We start from the raw sequence: 16,499 nt of genomic DNA, 5'->3' as shown, positions 1-16,499 counted from the left end.
AAGCAGAGCTAAAGAACAAAAACCAGAAAAATATCAAAATATATGTCAATTTTATATAATAAAAAAGATGGAGGTCAATTAACCTTGGCTGAAATGCACTACCATTGTTCACACAAAAAAAAAATCCAAGAAATAACCAACCAAAACTCCAAACAACAAATATAACTCTGCCATATACTTAGTGGTGGTGGATTTGTTGGGCTTTTTTTCCTTTTATCCACAATGCAGACAAGGACACCTGCTTGAGAGACTTTCTTCCCAAAGGCAGTGACTTCATAATTTTAGCCTGAGTAAGCTGCTGCTGTCTCATCCCATTCATTTGCACAACCACCTCTATCCTCACAGCAATAATGAGCTACAACTGACCTGCTGGTAGGTGATGGAACAACTTGGATTTGTGCACTGAGCAGAAACTGATTTTTTTTGTTTGTGTTTCTTTCCCTACCCCATTCTATGCAGACAGAACTGCACTCTGGTTCACCAACCGATTGCCCTTCGTGATTGGTGTGCAAAATTACAAGGTTAGCCCTGCTATTCTTGCTATCTTCTGCTTTTAGCCTTGCCAAAATCCCCAGGAGCTGCATCATCTTGAGCTAGTCATTGAGTGGTGGTGGAAATCATTTGCCACTAGGTCTTTAAAACATTTGACAGTTGTTAACTGGTTGGATGTCTGGTGTTTACTACTGTGGTGAGTTGACCCTAGACAGCAATCCAGTCACTGACTCACTTCCTTCCCCTCCAGCAGAACACAAGGGAGAGAATCTGACGTTTAAAAGCTGAAAACTGATGGAATCAGACAGTTCAATAAGTGAAACAGAGCTGTGCTCAAGAAAAGCAAAACAAGCAAAGCATTCATTGCTTCCATGGAGTGGCAGATGTCCAGCCACTTACTAGAAAGCAGAGTCTCATCACATGTAAAGGATTCTTGAGAAGACAAATGTCATAACCATGAATGTTCCCGTCTTCCTTCTCCCAGTTTTATTGATTATCATGATGCCACATGGTCTGGAATATCCCTTATATCAGTCAGGGTCAGGTGTTCTGGCTGTGTCCCTTCCTGAATCCTTGTTTCCCCCCAGCCTCCTCATTGGTGGGGTGGGATAAGGAGCAGAAAAGACCTTGGCTCTGTGTGAGCTCTGCTGAGCAGTAATGAAAACATCCCTGTGTTACCAACACTGTTTTGGTGACAAATAAAAACTAAGGCTGACATCCCAGGCAGAACCAGTATAACAACCATGTTTGTATCTGTTTCCTTTCCTTTTTTCCTATTCTGTCTGTTTCATCTCAATTTTATATCTCTGCTGTTTTGTACAAGGTCTGAGTTTATCTGATATTTACCTGCAGATGAGGCACACAGTACAAAAAGCTGACAGTGGCAGAAAAAATATTTTAAAAAAGTAGTTAGGAGAGCCATGACTTACTCTCCTTTATTTATTTGTTTTATTGTATTTTGTTTTTAGTGCATGCAGAAGTGTCTGTTAAGATGGGGAACAATGTTGTATTAGGTGATATAGAAATGCTTACTAAGGAAAAGTCTATGCCTCTATGCAATTTTAATCTCAGTACACAACAGGAGAAAGGTGAACACAGCAAGTCATTCTGCAGAAGCTCTGCAGTCTCAGTTCATTGCCTTACTCAGTGATCCATGCTGCCTCTGCTTTGAGCCATGAGGTAACCTCTGCCTTTCCCAAAAGATGCCAGTTTTCACACTTCTTTTCCAAAGGTCTTTGTTATCTGGAGATAAGGTGTGGAAGCTCTTTCTATAGAAGTCACCGGAATGAAGAGCTCTGCTTGAGAGGCATTTAAATGTCAGGTGCTTCCCGTGAGAGAAAATAAGACACTATGTTTGAAAAAATCTTTGAGGAGTTCTATTTATAGTCAGCCTTGACAGCTAAATGAAGACCTATGTACAAATATTTTCAAGAAGTCCCATGAACTCCTCTACTAACAGATAACAAATCTTTTCTCTTTCTTCCCATGGAGATGTGATTTTTTTTTCCCCTGAAGCAGGAGAAAACCCTTTAAACTTGAGAAAAAGTTGATTCATAATAATGAAATGGAGAAAACAGAGTGTATAGTTTTTTCAGTAGCAGAAGTGTAGCACATTGGCTGAGGTTGTCTGTGGGTGCTGGTTTTGACTGCAGATTTACCTGAAAAAAGAAAGACATGAAGCCAGTAAAGTACTTAGAGCCACATTTGGAGCTTTAATCATGTGAACAGTCTCCTCTAAGCCTTGGAGTCGTCATCCTGCACTTATGAAGATAATTGGAATTTTATTATGCTGAAGGAAATTGAGAGTACTTAAACATGATTTAGAGATGCTGCCTGTGACTTGGGAATCAGATGTATTTCTTCCTCCTGACACCATGACCTCAGTCAACTCACTGCATCTCTTGGCTCTGCACCTCTGAAAATGGAGCTCTTCCTTCCTTCCTTCTCTGGAAAGAGGCTTCCTAGAGGAAAAATGGTGTGTCAATCTTCATAGCCACTCAGGCCTGAACTTCTGTTAGAAAACCACCTGTAATAACTTCCAGTACCCATAATGTGGAATTTAGACCATTAACACCTGAGCTGAGACCACCAGTTCCTTTTGTGTAAGCTGTCAAAAAGCTGTCAAGGCGACCTACTGAAGAGCAAAACTCTCTGCCAGTGCCAGTTTCCTGGGTCATCCCAGCTGCCTGTCCCCTGCCTCCACCCAGGTTCCACTCTCACTGCTACATTTCTGGGGTTTATTTAGCAGCTAGACAAGAAATGGGACTATGCTTGAGGGCAATTTCAAGGTAGAAGAAATAATACCAAGGGGAGGCACAATAACTATCTGCAGATAGAGAAAAGAATGTTGCACCAGAGGACAGGAAGCAATTATTATCATTAGTCAGCAATGATAGAGAAAGAAGTAATTAAACTTCAGCTGCATCAGGGAAAATTTTAGACAGAAGATTAGAGAAAAGCTGAAAAAAAGACATGTCTGTGCTACCAAGGAAAGTGGTGTTGTCACTCTGGTATTCAAAGTCACATTTCATTTCATGCCTTTCTCTAAAGAGGCTAAGAACACACTATGCCTAACTCAGCATTCTTGGGGGCTGAGATGGGAAAACGTCTCTATTCACAGGAGTAGCTAAACATGCTTACATCCCATTCACATAATTTGAAAAGGCAAAGAATTTAGGTAGAACTGCAGCTATTGAAGGGCACTGGATGACAAGGAAGTAGATGTGAATCTTCCTCAGGCACTAATATTTTTCCCAGTACAGGAGGACTGGTGAGTATCTGCTACAACAAGCCTTCACCTCAAATGGATGCTTGTAGAGCCAGACTGCCTGTTCCTGCCCAGACTCTCACCATATAGTTGAGACTTCCTCATGACAAGCAGGAGGTTAGAGAGCAAAGTGAACACAGCCCCCATCCCAGCACAGTGTAAGGACAGGAGGGAGGGAGCAGATGTCTCCTGTGGCTGTGACAGAAAAGAGCAGCATGATCATGAGAGCAATGGGGGAGACTTTCCTCTCTACCACTCTGCCTTAGCCTTGCAGAAGGAATTACCCTTGAGGGTTACTCCAAGCAGAAAACGAGTTTATATATTCTGAATTCTCTCTGGAAGAGCCTCTATCCTCAGGAAAAATACATGAAAGAGAAGAACAAGTCCTCTTCCCCTCCTCCCTGTCCTCACCCTACCTAAAGCCCAGGCAAGGGTAGGTCACAGGTTTTCTTTCTTTTTTGAGCTCCCTTCCCTGTTGCAGTCCAGCTCACCGCGGCCACAAGTCGGGTCCAGATGGGGGAGCGTGGCAAAAATAGAGGGACGGGAATGATGGAATTGCCTGAAAAATAAAGAACTTTAATAGCAAAATAACAAACACAGAAACCACACAATCTGAGGAGCAAGATCCAAAGACAGGGGGCATGGTGAATGTAACAATATATAGGGGTATTCTGCAGGCAGGGCTCCAATCACAAATGTAAACTTAGAACATGACCTTATGTGTGACAGGTCCTGAATCAACTGAGAGCAAGAACCAGAAACATGACATATTATAGAATAGTTCTATTAACATACCATTAACATACCATTAACATACTAACTCCCATCACCACACTCTTCTTGCCATGACATGACCAGGTATCTCCCTATCAGTACCTCACATCCCATGGTCTCAGGTTGATGCCTCCTGTGTGTACCAGTGAGGCTAAACCATTACTCATCCTAGCAAGTTGTGGTCCCATACTTCCCATTTGGTGGATGAGGCAGAACAGAAAGACAAATTACAAGGAACTAGAATTAGTATTTAGAGTAAAATCAGAAAGAAGGAGAGAGCATGTAGACCTAATGGCATGGTTTCTACTGCCCTAGTGTCTCCACATTTCATTCATTTTGCTAATCCACTAGAGAAATGGCTCACTGGCAGGCAGAATCTTGAAGTAGCCATTTAAATTTGCTTGATGGCCCCCAAGGCAAGTCAATTTTCAGTCTGACTGGCTTTAATCCCAGCAGAGAGCCCTGCCATGCCATCATATGGCACAGCAGGAGTAAGAGTTGGGAGGCAATCACATTATAGCACCATTCCATTTAGCCATAATCTGTAAGGATCTCATGAAAGCATCAACCATTATTATGATTCCTGATGTCCTTCAGGCAAAGTCTTTGTGGGGAAAAGGAAGAGGAAAAAAAAAATTTCTGCCTGTCAAAAGGAGACAGGTCCTTTCATTCAAGGGAAAGGGAGGTGAAATGTAAAAGTGACACAATATTATTTAAACATCCTATTACTAAAATTACAGTTCATTTATATAAAACTGAGCTATTGGACCTTAGTCTGTCAGCCAGATCGATGTACCTGCCGTGGTCACAGAGATGCAATGAGCTGAGGAAGCATTTGGGAGACAGAGTTTGCTGTAAAGGCTTCCAGCCTCAGTCCATCATGCCTGGTGTCCTTCCCATGGCACTAAATAGCTGCAGGAAGCGATGCTGAGGAGGGACAGGACGGCTTTTCCTCAGCCCATTGCTGCTTCATTGACAACCAGAGGCTTGAGGCAACTTTAGCAAAACCACAGCTGGTTTGGGGCCAGCAGCTTTATTCAGAATTGTATTTAAAATCCATCTCTGGCACGTGACCCACTGACCTCTCGTGGCAGATGCAGGCTGATTGCACTCTGTGTGTGGAAATAGCTGGCATCTGTGGCTGCAAATCTGCACAGCTACTCATTAAAGTGGCCAGCTCCAAGACAGAGTGTAGATGAACTGGACAGGGTATTTGGAGAATTTCTCCTATTTCCACACCTGCTTTGGATGTTTGGTGAATCAAGTCAGATTTTTGGCCTCTGTTTCTCTGTTTGTAAATGAAAATTCCTGCCCATGTGTCTAAATGGACTAGCAAATGCAAACAGTCACAAATGGGATCATGGAAACAACATGTCATCTGACCACGAGTCAAGGGAAAGCAGTCCATTTCTGTGGGCTTTTTATCCCTTTTTTTAGCAGCAACATTTTGTGAACTGGCCCAAGGCATTTCAGAGAGGCAAGCAGAACTAAGAAATCTCAGTTTGGGATGGTGGCATACAGAGGAAGACCAGCAGGATCCCAAGAAAGAGCACAAGGAGTGCATCCATGAAGATGACTGTTTTCCAGAGAGGCAGGACAGGGCATGAGAGAAACAAGGATGACACAGTGGCAGGACTGAAAGTGTTGTACATTGGCATTCAGCCTGTAGGAGAGGATGCCAAGAATGGCTGTATTTCTCAGGAGGGCATTGATCCAGGAGATGATGTGTAGTACCAGTGAAGCAGCTGACAGCAGTCCAGGGCATCTGAATTGTGCTGGGACTCCTGATTCTCAGGGTAGGATGAACATGGAGCAGCACAGCAAGAAGTCTAGGCATACCAGAGGGGTAATGCTGGGGATGCTGAGGCACAGCTCAATGGCTGTTGGTGGCCTGGGGTCCAGGGGAGCTCAGTCAGAGCTGTGAGTTCACATGGAGGAGAGGCCACCACTCCCTCAGTACCATACCCAGAGACCTGGGTGCTGCAACAGATATCTCTGGCAAGAAGAAGGCAACCAAGGAAGGAAAGGCTTGGATAACTGGGAGAATTTGAAAGAGCTGGAGTGCAGATCTGTCTCAAAAGGAAAAGGTGTTAAGCTTCCAAAACTGGGAAAAGTCACAAGACTCTTCTCTTAAACTGCAGTTCTGGTTTCTGTAGTGGACTCAGGAGTGGGGCAGATAAAAAAAAAGTAGAGGAGGAGGTAATGTTCCCCTGCAAGGAGGCAGAAATAAGAATCCATAAACAAACAGTGGAATGGTGTGAGAGAAAAGCCAGATGAGGAAGAAGGTGCTTGAAATAATGTCTTTAGTCTGCCTATCCACTGAAGAGATTCAGGGGAGGCCAAAGGGGCTCAACCTACAGACACTTGTCTGGATTTTGTTTGCCAGCTACGAGTGCCTGACCTGCCCAGGTGACTGAGAAACAGGACATGACACCTTCTGTGAAAAGTTCAGGCATGCAGTCCCAGGGAAAAAGCAAAATGAGAACCTGGATGGATGCAATACTGTTCTGGCAGCTCATTGAGAAGGCAGCATCTCAGAGTGTGCAGGGCTTTTCAGTTCATAAGAAAAAAAAAAAAAAAAAAAAAAATATATATATATATATATATATATAGGTAACCAGAGATTTATGGGGAGAAGGGGCATGGAAATTTTCACCCCCCTGCTGTATTTTAATGTGGCACTCAATGACTTGTAATGGAAAAGATCTATTGTTTCTCCAGTAGCAATAAAGTAAGGTTAAAACAAACTCAAACATAAATTTTGCAAACAGCCCCATATAAACACAGCTGTTCAATGAACTCATAGGACTAGCTGCTAGCTGAGGACTGCCCCCTAATGTTATCATTTCATGGAAATGTCCTTTACAATGTCTTTTATTAATAAAACGCCATTATCATGTAAGACAGTGGACAAAAAAAAATTGTTTTGAGATTAGACTAAATTTAACATAAATGTAACACTGACATTAACAGATGTTGTTTTGGCTTGGCTGCCTAAAAAGTCAGATATTTTCTACATCATCAAATAGCTGATGGTTACAAAGACTTTTAGAATCTGGTTGGTTTTTTGGTTTTTTGGGTTTTTTTTTTTTTTTTTTTTTTTTTTTTTTTTTTTGAGAAAAACCTTGCTGTGGTTAGATTAAGTCCCTTGGAAAGCATAGCTGGGAATTAGTTCATAAACATCTCTTTTTTGTGACCAAAATCAGCCTGAATGTCCAGCATCTGGAACAGATAGATCTTGCTCACAGCCTTCCAAACGTTCTGGTGCTTCTCAGAGCCTCTGGGAAATTGAATTCCAAATGGACAGGATCTCCTGGGGGTTTCTGGTGCCTTCAGCCTCTTAGAAAAATGTGATTCTTCCCTCCTCCAAGATATTTATACCAGTCCATATATAAAATTCACCTTTCATACTATTTTAGAGTACAGATGGTTTGTAAGATATCCAGGCATATTTTCCTGTGTGGGTGCAAGAGGTGCAGCATCATGGGAAATAACTCACAAAGGTAAATATTGGCTTTTGCCCCCATGGGGAAGGTTTATATCGCTTTCAGTCATTTTGTTTAGGATGAACTGATCAGCTCCATGCCCTCATGGTGCTGGAGAGCATGCTGAGCCCAGTGCAGGGCTTTAAAACTACAGGAAAGTGCATTTCTCATCACCCTCCACAACATTCATTGCTTTCCAGGCTTCTGCAAGCTCTTCTTCATTTTTTTCTCTATACCAGTTTTAAGCTTTTATCCTGGTCTACTGGTGATTCTCACCCAAGCCCTCTCTGTTCCTCTTGATATCAGAGCCCCCTCCTGGCAGTACATCCCATCAAGGTCCATGCAGGCTGTGGGTGCACAGGGAGCCAGGTCTGAGGTCAAACTGTGGGACAGCTGCCTTGCATGAAGGCACCAAGTGACAGATCTTGCTCATGGGCTCTTATTTTCCCTGATGGCAGCTGGCTCTGACTCACCTTTCCTGAGTCACTCTTCCTGACACTGTCATACCTACCTGACAGCATTAAGTCCCCCACAGTCACTTTACCAAATCCTTCCATCGTCATTTGCCTGGGACAGAACAATTTTCTTTGGGGGCCTATTTTTCATTCTTCCTCCTCTTATTGCTGCTTGACAGGAAGCCATCTCCTGTTGTTCTGCTCCAAAATGTCACCTGTCTGTGGAACTGCAGTTCCAATTTGCCTCCCTTCTTCCCACACTCTGCTGTTTTGCCTGACTTTAAAATGGCAGCCCAGCAGACACTATAGGGTCCTTTATTTATTTATTTATTTTTCTGTTACGCAAAATGCAAAATTATAAATATATATATATATATATATATATATATATATATGCCAAAAATTAGCATCTGATGTGGGAATAGAAAGAAGAAGTTACAAGTAAGACCCCCCAAGTTTGAATTAATAAGTATAGAAGCAGAAGGAAACACTGAGGTGTTGACTAGGTAGATAGATAAGGTCGTTTTTATTTAAGAGCTCTGCCTATTACAGCTTAAAGGCAAGTGCCTTTATGCTGATGTGAGGTCTGCTGCCATTTCAGAATGGATAAGGCTATGTGCTCTAAATTACTGCAGGAAACAGAAGCACAAATAGCACTGTCTCCTGGATCTGGACAGATTCCCTTTTTATTGTCACCTGCCTGACAGCCAGGCTGTTGCTGCTTACTAAAACCTGTCTGTAACTGAAATCCCTAGGGTAATAAGCTCCCTGTGAAACAGGCTCCTAAGTGGAAAAATCTGCACATCTCCAGATTAAATCAATAACAATTAAGAATTCTTTGAAATCTAATTGGAAAAGCAGCTATTTTGATCAGCACCATGATGTTATCTGGAAATTGTATTTTGTTTATCTAGAGCAGAATGTTTTCTTCTTTGTGGGATTGGTTTGCCAGCCTCAGACACATCCTTTGATCTCTGAGATGATACAGTGAACTGAAACATGGGGGCAATCAGAGGGATTATCACGGGATGGGGAAATCATTTGATCTATTTTTAAAAGTAATTTTTATGAATAACTTTGGGGGTTGGTTATCATTAAGAAAGGAAGAGACGTCTCTCCCATCTTTAGCAGTGTTATATTTCTCTGAAGAAGACTGATTCATGTAGTTAATAATACTTAGCATTTATGTAGTGCTTTCTAACTTCAAAGCACACTACAAATACTGCTCACTAATACTGCACACAAAACTTCTGTGTTATTACTTTCAAGGAGGGATGAGTCTATTTGATGTCTCTCATATTCCTGTGGATGGTTTTCTGTTCAGGGCCCTCTTTAGCTGTCTCAGGTTAACTGGGACAGAAAACCCCAGTGAGAGAAGAAAAAAGACTAAAGTTCTGGTCAAGAATACAAAGAGACTCTTTCAAGCACTTCATCTGAAAAATCTCATGCTCATCTTCAGAACACCTCCTACACCTTGCAAGGACTATCCTACCAAGTTAACTGAGTTCCTAATGCTTATTGTAAGGACAGAACCCTTGTCTGAAGATATCTAGCAATAACAATCCTCAACAAGAGAAAGAAAGAAGGGATCATATGAACTCAAGAACAGAAGACATACTGTGCTTTGGGTGAGCCTATCCGATATTTGAAACAAAACAAAATTGAAACCTTTGAATGAACTTAAAACTCTAAAAGGTTGGTGAGGTTTTCTGGGTTTTTTTACCCTTGAACCTCGTTTCTTTATAGTACACATTCATGCCAACAAATAGCAGATGGTGATGACAGATATGTACTAAAGCAGCTAAAACTGTGTTCTTTGCCGGAGCATCTATCATGCTGATAGGGCTGAACAGTCTGTACTGGCAGCAATGTCTGGTCCATGCCAGGAAGGAAAGATCAAAACCTTTCTCAAGATTTCACTGGATGTTATTTCAAGTGGCTCCACAAACAAAAGAAGAATTGGTCCCGTGGTGCCTGGACACTGCTCAAGGCAGGAATGCAGCTGTGTTAGCCATGTGTCTGCTCTGAAAGAGTGGCTTGGAACAAACCAGCATCAAGGACAGGAAGGAGGGACCCTGGGTTCCTGGTGCTCCCCTGCTCTGGCAGGGGACCTCCCTCTCGTGGGGAGTTGAAAGCAGCTTTGCTGCCCTGACAGCTGCAGAGCCTGGCTGACCCAGTGAATCTGCTTGGGCTTACTGTGGGGCAACCTTTCCTCTATTCCAGAAAGATCTCCTAAGAGGTTTCTGAGTTTTCAGGTCTTTGGCTTCTGTCTGGTTTACTGCAGTCAGCTCTGACAATGTTTCTTGTGCACAGCTATCTGTTTACCAGGAGCTGGTAAGACCCATTTTGGAAAGGATGCTAAGTCTGTCATGGATAAGAAAGAATTAAGGGAGGCTTAAATGTCCAAGGAGCTCATCAAGAATTACAGTTGCCCTGGCCTCTAGGAGACCACTCCATCTGTGCCAGCATATTAAAGAGGGACTTTTGAGGGGTTTTCAGGTGAGAAGATTTATCATCCCAGTCTCTCAAAACTTCAAGTGGCACAGACCTTGCCCTTCCCTATTATCTTCCTTCTCCAAGTACTCTGGCACAAGACTACAGGGTAGGATTATTTTACAGGAAGAGCAGGTGGTCTGAGAGTCACAGGTCCTGAGCTCTGAGCAGATCTGTCTCTGGTTTGTGGTGTGGTCCCAGGCCAGTTGCTGAGTGCCTGGTGCTGGGGCAAGCTAGACACCCACATTTCCTGCTGGCTCCAGAGGAAGCATGGTTCACTACCGTGGAGCCAAAAATCCTTGACTGTCTGGATTCTTTGATGTCTGTAAAGAAAAAAATGTGATTTCTCATACCTGCCTCCATGGGGTATTGTGCCACTTCACTGAGATTCATATGGCACTGTCACATATAAACATTGTGAAAGAAGCTATGGTAACCCCGTTATGTTCCTCTCAGTGCTGGTGTAGCACAAAGCCTTGGCTTTGAGGAATTGGCCAGATTTTTCTCTACAGCCCTCCAGGCACCTCAGCAAGCTGATCTCTCAAATTTGACAGAGCTGGCTTTCTCCAGGCATCCTGGCTGGTGATTTACATGGCCTTTTTTGTAATGATACTCATTTTCCCCTATTCACACTGCCTACTGATGAGCTGATTTGAAGTTACCTCTCTCTCATAGGTTCAGTCTCTTGCTGAGTCCCTTTGCACTCTTTTATCTGATTGCTGAAGTGGAAACTGGGCCTTGCTCTTAGGCAGAAGCAAAGTCACACAGCAGCACCAAATCCTGGCATGCATGTGCAAGCTTTGAAAAATGCAAGTGTGTTGGGCTCTAATAGAAGAGAAGGCAGACCCTGTGCCTGCAGGGAGCTCAGCCAGATCCAGCATTTTTCATAGATGCCCCATGTCTTCATCAGTATGCAGATCCATCTGCGCTGCTGAGATATCTGCATAGTACAGACAGGGAGTGGGGGAATACATTTATAAATAGGATCACTTCATCTTTCCCTTTCCTGCTGTCCCCACTCTCCTTTATTCCCCACTGATGGAGGTGCTTCACTGCTGAGAGCTGCCAGTCCCACCCTACCTTCATACCTGCTCTCATGTCACCAAACTTCTTTGCATTGCAAACATGAGAGGAATGGATGGAAGGAGAGGGAGGGATGGGCTCCAGTGGCTGCTAGGACTCTTAAAGTAACTTCTACCATTCAATTAAAAATGACAGGTACTAGAAATGATAAGAGTCTGACATTAGAGTGCCTTCCTGCTATTTGTAATGGGTGTTTTTTTAATTCAACAGCTAAATTCTTAGAAAAGTTGCACACTATCTACCTACCTGCATAGCACAGCAGCCTGCACCAGAATACTTCAGAACACCAAGTACAGCTCACTCTTCCTGCTCACTGTGCCAGAAGGTTGTTAAATGTTGTATGGTCACAGAGAAATTAAACATTGCTCCTACTCATGCTTACTCACAAGAGAAGCTGTTGGAGCTGGAGTCACTCTGAATGCAGCAATCATGTTAGTACATCACAGCAACAGTTGCTTGGAAGAAAAACACAGGAAAAAAAAGAAACAACTATATGAAACAGAGCTCTTTTGCAATTGGGTTGAAGTTTTTTTCTCCTGGCATCTCAGTGTGATTTTCTGGAAGTCAGAAGAATTCCAGAATCCCAATTTTCTATTCCTGTGCCCCAACACATGAAAAACCTCTACTGAAGTTGTCCCACAAACTATTGTGGTTTGGCTCCATGGCCTTCATGTGTGTTTTTTTCTTTCCTCAAGCTCACATCCTTTGATAAACAGATTTATCCTTGTTTTTTCCTGATTGTACATGTAGAAATTGAACTTGGCCCTCTGGCATCAGAGAGCCCAACCCAAACTCCTTGGGAGAGACCAATATCCTTCCAAAATTTTAAAAAGTCACATTTTCCTTTTTTTTTTTTTTTTTCTTATTAAGGAAGTCATAGAGAAAATTCTACAAATTTGATCATCTGACACTGAGGATGTAAAATGCTCACAGATAATGAAGCAATGCTTTCAGAAAGTTACTTTTGAACAAAAGATGAAAAGGACACTGAAGGAATTTAGCCTCTAGACAGATGACTGACAGATTTGTCAAAAACCAAAAGGTCACAGCAAACACTTGGGGCAGTTCCACTATTTCCCCTGGAAAATAGATGTCCTTGCAATTGTTAAGTGATGCCTCTTGAAACACATAATTTGTATACATCAACCCACATAGCCATGAAAGCAAGGGAGAAAAGCAAGTGTCACATGGACACAAGTGTGGAGAAACTCCATGGATTGGTAGGACAGTGGCAATGACAGTTCAGTGGCAGATCTGTCCCTGGATCCTGTTATGATTCAGTGGGAAAAACCTGCTCTGAAAGGCTTTGAGAACAGCTTTGTGTAAGATGAGACTTTCTCCTCTGGAAGACAAGCCCATCTCCCAGGACCTTCCCAAGTGTCCAGTGGGATCAGCAGACCTTCTTTCTCAACTACTGTCTCCCAAAATGTCCCTGAAGGAACTGTTCCCACTGGCAAAGAGCTGCTGACCTCAGCAAGGAGTCTGGGACAGCAAGATGAGCTTGCATTACACAGGGAGACAGTCCATTCCCAAAATTATTCCCCCAACAGAGAGGGGCACAGATTGTCCCTCACAGACAATCTAGCTCAAATATAATGCTGCACAGCAATGCTTTCTAATCAGCAAGGTACTTGTTACTGAGAGAAAGCTCAATGACACACTGTCCTCAAGGTGGCCTTGCAGCGCACCCCTGGCTGTCGAGTGCCCAAAACTGTTCTGGATGGGGTTATCTGGCAGAAATCAATGCACTGCCTGGTTCCAGCCCAGGAAAGGGAGAGAAAGCAGGCACAAGAGATCTAAGAAGAGACAAGCAAAGGCACCCATGAAGGGACAGTAAGATGGGAGGGAGAAGAAATCTGGGAAAAGAGGATGGGATAGGCAAGCAATAACAGGAGTAGGAGATAATGGCAAAGATGCAATACTGGATGTCCCAGAGGAGAATTTAAGAAAAGGGAGCCCACTGGATTGTTGTATTTGTTGTACCACAGCTCATGAGCTTCAGCCCTCCTGCACTCTTGTGTGTCTGCACTGCTCCTCATGTTCCATCCCTGTTTGTGTTTCCTTCACCTTGGCTGATGGAAGTCACCTCAGCAGCCCAGCTGACCATGAGCTCACTGAAGGGAATCTGCAAGGCTCTGTGTCTGGTCACTGTGTCAGAAAAGATGCTGCTCTCTGGGTAGACCCAGTGCAGAGTGAGTATAAACTCAGAGTATGTGCTGAACACCCCTGCAGCATGTGCCTGGCATGACAAATGCTTCCTAGAGAGGCCAGCTTTTTCTCCATATGTGTTTGCAGGGCACCCAAACTGCATTTGCACAGATTTACATCCAGAAAAACCCAAGAATAACTATGGCAGTCTTGGGCATTTGCACTGCAGGCTGACACTTGCAGAATGCAACAGATGGGCTGGCTGCCCATACACTGCACAGCCTGCATGTGCTCACTGCTGACAAACCCTGATGGAAAAAATGGCAGTCCTGTGTCAAGACCAAGCACACAGAGAGATGTTGTGGTATTTGATAATGCTCTGCATTAAAAAGTGCTTATGGACATATAAAGTAATAGAAAATAAAGTCTTTGAGTCTTCCTATATATAGAAACTCGGACATTGGCAGTGCAGGACTGGCAGTTTTCCCAGCTGAAACTTGGCTCTGGAACAGCAATTCACTCCATCAGCACAATTGCTACTCTGGTGGTTCTGCCCATGCACTTTCTCAAGCATCAAAGTCCAGCACAGACACACCCTGACACTATCCCTGTGAAGCAAAGCAGCAATGATATGAAGATTTAGCTGATAACAGGCTGTCAGGTCTAAGCAGAACTTTAGGACTTGCTGACACACTGCTTTAAGTCTACCAGTACATTTTCTGGTTGGTAGCCAGATCTCACAACTTTGTAGTTGTAGCAGTAAGACAGACCCTACAGATCAATCACCTTGCTTGGCAATGTCATGTCAGATTGGGATGACAGTGGATTTCATCAGAACCTGGCGTGGGTGCTTTTGTCACTTACTTCGCATATGGAAAATCTCATCTATTTTTGCCAAAATTTCATGTGGATGATCTGGGAAGGGATGAGGAGGTGTAGAAGGGGAGAGGTGTGATAGCAGTGTCAGTTTGTCCCATTTCTGACATTTGAAAACAAGGGATTTTCATTTCCTATGCTGTGCTTAGTCCCAACCAAAAAAAAATAAAAGCAACTATTACAAATGGAAAGTCTGAACTAAGATGTTGTGTTCTGAAAAAAAGTATTTAATTTATTCCTGAACTTTTCATTCATGGAACTTATCAATATTTTTATTGGGTTTCATTCTGACTTGGAACAAACCTAGACTTCAAAACCATATTCTTCCCTGTAACAAAGTTCCCATGGTATCCTCCTGCAGTGCCAAACCAGCGTGGGCTCAGGAGGATGGCACTGCCAAGAGCACAGTTGCTGACTCCACTTTTATGTCTTGGTCTCACCTTCAGTGCCAGAATGTTAATTTTAATTCTTGTATAACCCCTGAATATTTCATGGGCTAAACTAAGGGGGTGTGGGTACAGATATGAGATTTCTGTTATGCCAGTAAGACAGAGGGTGTCAGAAGTCAGGAGAGCTGGAAAGCACCGTGCCCACCTCTAACTCTCCTCATTGCCAGGTAGGCAATCCTGGATGCATTAAACTCCAGGAAAGAGAATAAAGTAGAAACTAACGGGGAAGCAAGCAGACAGCCAAGAGGAATAACCTTGACTGGTGAACAATAGGATGTGTGCTGTTCTTTCATGTGGAACAAAAGGCAAACATGAGACTTCACCCATGTTCTTTCTGCCTGAAAACCACTTCTGAATGCACACTGCAGAGGTGAAGTTAGAAGTCAAACACAAGCCCTCAGTCTTCTCTTTTACAACCACAATCAGACAACAGACAGAAAGGGATAAAAACTGCAAATGTAGAGCCTTGCTAGAGGGATCCAAAATACAAGGAAGGGACTGTAGGCACTTTCATGTCCTCTTGGGTGTTTGGAAAGGAATTACTGGAGGGAGAAACTATCAATCCATGAATTACTGAGTTCATGTTGACTTAGACTACCCAACTATCTCCTTCCTTTTTTTCTCTTTCTGCTCTTTTTTTTTTTTTTTTTGGAAGGATGAGTGTCATTGTTTGAAGTCAAACACTGAACAGAAATAGATATAAGCAAATCAAGAGATTCCAGCTAAGTAATGGCTAGGAGAGACTCTCCAGATAAGTGATGGTGTACAGCACTGAAAGTCTTTCAAGGCCCTTCATCACCTGATGAGAATCAGTCAGCAGCCCACAGAGACACTCACAATACAATATTGCATTAACCAGAATAACCAATAGGCCAAACTGGATGTAGGAGGGATCTTGGTTCACATTTTCTCTTGCTTGCTTGCAGCACTGGACTAAGATCTGCCTCTAAACTTAGTTTCCAGCTGGTGTCATTACTTTCTTGGCTTTTCTGCACCTTTCTATGTTTCTCTGATTTTGCTCAGAAATATTACCTTAGGATCTGCTCCACTCAAGCACCTAAGTTCTAGGGGAGCAGAAAAAAAAAAGTCATTTCTGATGAATTTTAATTTCTGAATGGAAAGCTAAAAATAATTCCCAAGTAGCTGTAATCAAAGCACAAGTATAAATCACACATGATTCACAGTTCAGCATCCAGTGGGAGTTTCTTGGGAGGGATTGCTTCCCCAGGGCCCTGGTTTTCAATGTGACACTGATGTGTTTGGCTTCTCTCCCACTTCTGTAGAGCATGAGTAAGATTCCAGCCTCAAGACTACAAATTCACTTGGGATGTTGACATCTGCAATCAAACTGAATGGTCTAAAATGTTTCCCTTCATCCTTACAGGAATTAATTTATTCTAATCTGTGGTAGGTGAGATACCTTTCCATGTTTTGGCTACTACAAGAAAATAACAATAAAACTTTCACTTTTATTTTT

The 16,499-nt window shown here is 42.9% G+C and overlaps 1 long non-coding RNA gene across 2 annotated transcripts in view; it reads right to left on the bottom strand.

Annotated features, from left to right (window-relative positions):
* LOC132338199 (uncharacterized) overlaps nt 1–16,499 on the bottom strand; it is an 82,677-nt gene that overhangs the window by 18,297 nt on the left and 47,881 nt on the right. Inside the window, exon 2 of one of the 2 annotated variants that reach the window (XR_009489404.1) lies at nt 3,676–3,818. The exons of the other annotated variant lie outside the window; for it this stretch is intronic. This is a non-coding gene — a long non-coding RNA (uncharacterized LOC132338199). The remainder of the gene's footprint in view (nt 1–3,675; nt 3,819–16,499) is intronic. 2 annotated transcript variants of the gene reach the window in all.

The sequence above is a fragment of the Haemorhous mexicanus genome, chromosome 1 (genome assembly GCF_027477595.1).
Source record: "Haemorhous mexicanus isolate bHaeMex1 chromosome 1, bHaeMex1.pri, whole genome shotgun sequence".
Lineage (NCBI taxonomy): Eukaryota > Metazoa > Chordata > Aves > Passeriformes > Fringillidae > Haemorhous > Haemorhous mexicanus.
The sequence above is the reverse complement of the archived record's forward strand: the minus strand, read 5'-3'. Positions and strand labels throughout refer to the sequence as shown.